The sequence below is a fragment of the Orcinus orca genome, chromosome 15 (genome assembly GCF_937001465.1).
Source record: "Orcinus orca chromosome 15, mOrcOrc1.1, whole genome shotgun sequence".
Lineage (NCBI taxonomy): Eukaryota > Metazoa > Chordata > Mammalia > Artiodactyla > Delphinidae > Orcinus > Orcinus orca.
The window spans coordinates 76,666,326-76,670,474 of record NC_064573.1 but is presented as its reverse complement, the minus strand read 5'-3'; the positions used below and the strand labels follow the sequence as shown (position 1 = coordinate 76,670,474).

The 4,149-nt window shown below is 43.4% G+C and overlaps 1 non-coding gene across 1 annotated transcript; it reads left to right on the top strand.

Moving 5' to 3' along the window:
* The first annotated feature begins 1,197 nt into the window (after positions 1 to 1,197).
* TRNAE-UUC (transfer RNA glutamic acid (anticodon UUC)) lies at positions 1,198 to 1,270 on the top strand. Its single transcript has one exon. It is a non-coding gene; the product is annotated as a tRNA-Glu (tRNA).
* Positions 1,271 to 4,149: the final 2,879 nt, after the last annotated feature.

The window sequence follows — 4,149 nt, the reverse complement described above, 5'->3', positions numbered from 1 at the left end:
CCCTGTGGCCCCAGGTGCGCGGGGTAGAGTGCATCACCTTGCCTTTGGACTGCAATCAATGGAGCAGGCAGGAAATGAGAGGAAATTAATTTCCCCCCCTCTCCTCTTTTCCTCCCCTGCTGTCCCTCCTGTTTTTACACAAGGGCCTTTTAAAATGTTGGTTGCTCTCTGATTAGAGTGCCACAGAGGTTTGAAACAGCCTCTTCTGGACTAAACCCCCTCTGCCCTTAACCAGAATGATTGGCTGGTTGCCTTGGTAATTGTCCTCATTCGCTGTGTAGAAGCCACAATTATGAAGGTTTTTCTGGGTACCGATCCTCTTAGTGCCTTTTTCTTATAAGTTCACAACAAGATGGGACAAAGGAGACCTAATAGATTTTATTGCTCCAGCCCCTTGGAGTACTCAGAGCCCATGACCTGCGGGCATGAGCTGTGAGTGCCATTTAAATTGGTTGGCTTTGCCTGGAGATAAAGCTTTACGTTCAAGAGAGTGGCTGAGGTTCTATTAGCTGGAGAGCCAGGGCCAGAGAATGAACTCGCAGACCCGGTTGGTCTACCTCCGCTCATAATGGAAAACCCAGATGGGCATCTGAGGCTGACGGCTGGAGCACTTAACCTTTCACTGATAATCGAAGAAAATGGACATGTAACTGCTCTCTCCAAACTCGGGCATGATTCCGGTTCAAGGCAGGAGAGCTCTGTGGGCTGTTGAAGAACCCAAGCTGGAAATGTTCTGGGCAGAAGCTGCTTTGTACACTTTAAAGGGAAACGGGACTCCATTAGCTGTGGTAATTGGAGAGCAGAGAAAGGGGGAAAGATGATGATTATGATGATGTTGGTAATCACGATCACTATAATCAAATAATTTAGCCATAAAGGGTACAAGATGCTCACATTCATTACCTTAGCTGGTCCTTCTAACAGCCTGGGGGTTGTGTGTTCCTTATTGGAGATGGGGAAACTGAGGCACAGGAAGGTTAAAGCAACTTGTCAAGTTGGAAGGTGTGTTGGAAGAGATGGTATCAAACACAAAGGAATCTGACTGCTAGAATCTTCCAACCACATAGAACCTCCTTTCACCAAAGTAAAATCAATTCTAAGTTTTGGTGGAAGTAAGGTTTTGAATGGTAGTTTGTAGACCCTCTACCTAGGTGTTCCAGGGGCTAATGCGCCTTCATTAGAAAGGCTTTGGGGCATTCCCTGGTGGTCCAGTGGTTAGGACTCTGCACTTTCAATGCGGAGGGCCTGGGTTCAATCCCTGGTTGGGGAACTAAGATCCCACAAGTGTGACAAAAAAAAAAAAAGTGTAGAAAGGCTTTGAATTTTGACGAGTCCCCATTGGAACTGAATACTCTCAGAAAGGGGTCAAGTCCATGGCTATTTCATCCAGAGAGTCAGCTCGTTTGCTTGGTAGTAGCTGTGTTGAGAAGGATTCTGAGTTTGTGTCTGGATTTACTGTTAAAGATGCCATCTTGATTGGTAATGTTTACCCCGAAAGAGGGATCGGGAATCATGTGTTTGCCTCCTCTGCAGGCTTATCTGCTGATGCCCTACTGGAGATTAGCTCAGTAGATAGTTCTTCAGGTGTAACAATTATCTGAAAACCCAGAACTGTAATTTGGTGGTTGCAGATTCATTCCATAATTTGAAAAAAATCTTTCTATCTGGAAATAATTTCAAACTTATTGAAAAGTTTCAAGAATAAGAATAGCATGAATAATACCTATAGTCCTTTACCTGGAGTCACTTGTCAATATTTTACTCTGCTTTTTCCTTTTCTCTCATATGTGTCTGATTTTTCTGAAACATTTGAGAGTAAATTGCGTCTATCATGGTCTTTTACCCCTGAACATTTCAGTGTATATTTCCGAAGAATATGGATAGCCTCATGTAACCACACTAGTTGTCAACTTCAGGGAATTTAGCATTGATGCAATACTTTCATCTCATCTTCATCTGTAACCCAGCTTTGTCAATGGACCCAAGAATGTCCTTCTTAGCATCAGCTATTACATTTAGCTGTCACGTCTCTTTAGCTTCCTGCTATGATGCTGACATGTTTGACATTCTCAGAATTTTGAAGTGTCCTGGCAGAGAGGTTTAAAATATCCATTTAAGTGTTCAATATTTTTTTTTCGAAGTTTAAAACAGCAAAGGAAAGTCAGTCTTCTCCTTTTTAAATCTTTATTGGAGTATAATTGCTTTACAATGTTGTGTTAGTTTCTGCTGTATAACAAAGTGAATCAGCTATACGTGTACATATCCCTGTATCCCCTCCCTCTTCAGCCTCCCTCCCATCCTCCCTATCCCATCCCTCTAGGTCGTCTAAGTGTTCAATATGTTTTGTTTTTTTTTTGCGGTACGCGGGCCTCTCACTGTTGTGGCCTCTCCCGTTGCGGAGCACAGGTTCCGGAAGTGCAGGCTCAGCGGCCATGGGGCACGGGCCCAGCCGCTCCACGGCATGTGGGATCCTCCCAGACCGGGGCACGAACCCGCGTCCCCTGCATCGGGCAGGCGGACTCTCAACCACTGCGCCACCAGGGAAGCCCTAAGTGTTCAATATTTTTGAGAAGCAAATGTGTGCACTCTGCTAGGCGTTGGGCCTTACAAAGATGAATTTGACAGTTCGTGCTGAAGTGAGGTAATAATCAGAACAATAAAGCTAACGTTTACTGAGTACTTGTGATGTGCCCGGCACTTTACGTGCATTATCTCATTTAAACCTACAATCGTCCCATGAGGTGTGGGCAGTATGATTGTTCTCCTTTATAGGTGGGGAAAGGGAGGCTCAGAAATGTTAACGAGCTTGCCCAGCACCATGCAGGTGGTAAAAAGAGTTAAAATTTCATCTCAGGCGGCCTGACTCTAGAAACCACACTTTTATTTTTTTCAGTTTATGTTATTGAGCAGAGTTGATTTGCAATGTTGTGTTAATTTCTACTATACGGCGAAGTGATTCAGTTGTACAAATATACTTTTTTTCATATTCTTTTCCATGATGGTTTATCATAGGATATTGAATATAGTTCCCTGTGCTATACAGTAGGACCTTGTTTATCCATCCTATATATGCCAGTCTGCATCTGCTAATCCCAAACTCCCCATCCATCCCTCCTCCACTCCCCTCCCCCTTGGCAGCCAGAAGTCTGTTCTCTATGTCTGTGAGTCTGTTAGAAACCGTACTTTCAACCACTGCATTATTCTGTCTTTGAAACATAAATTCAACAGCATGGTAGAGATTGGATAAATAGCATATAAATGATTCATTCATTGATTCATTTGATTAATTCATTGATTCATCATTCATTCATTGTTTCATTCACTGGTTAATTCACTCAACCATTCATTGATTAATCCATTTATCCATCCAACCATCCATCCATCCATCCATCCATCCATCCATTCATCCTTCCATTCATGCCTCCTGTGGTCAAGGCACTGTGCTAGGTTCTAGGGATACAGCAGTGAAACAGAGCAGATATAGTCTCTGTTCCCATGAAACTTACTGTCCAAAAGGGGAAGACAGATAATAAAGAAAGCATAATTAGTGATATGAGAGTAAAAGTATAAGAAGTAGGAAAATCTGACCTCATACAGAAAGTCAGAGAAGGTTCCCCTGACAAAGTAGCATTTAAACTAAGTTCCCAAAAGCTGTGTGGAAGTTAGCTCAAAAGAAGGAGGGGTTGCTTCTGTGTAGGAAAAAGAAAAGAGCGCTTCATGGAGGAGGTTGCACGCAAGCTGGGTTTTAAAATGTGGGTGGGATGTGAAGATTCAGAGGTGGGTGAAGTATTTCCCAGGTGCGAGTAACAGCGGAAGCAGAGGTAGAGCACTGGTGGGAACGCATTTAGGGAAGTCCCAACCATTTAGTCTATTCTCCTAGCTGCAGAGATTCATCAGTGGTCATCCCTGCCTCTGGGACTGTTAATTGGGAAGCCATGTAATAATCTTAATGCAAATGAAAGACATTGGGCCTCTAGATCTCTTGTTTTCTTGACTTGGTACCCCAAATGGGTACCACTTTGGATACAGAGCCTACTCAGCACTACATCAGCATCTCTTGAATCCAGGGACAATTGCTCCTGAAAGCTTATTCCAGAGAAATGTATTATCTACCACATAGCAGCTGCTAGTCTAGGTGCTGAGGTTACG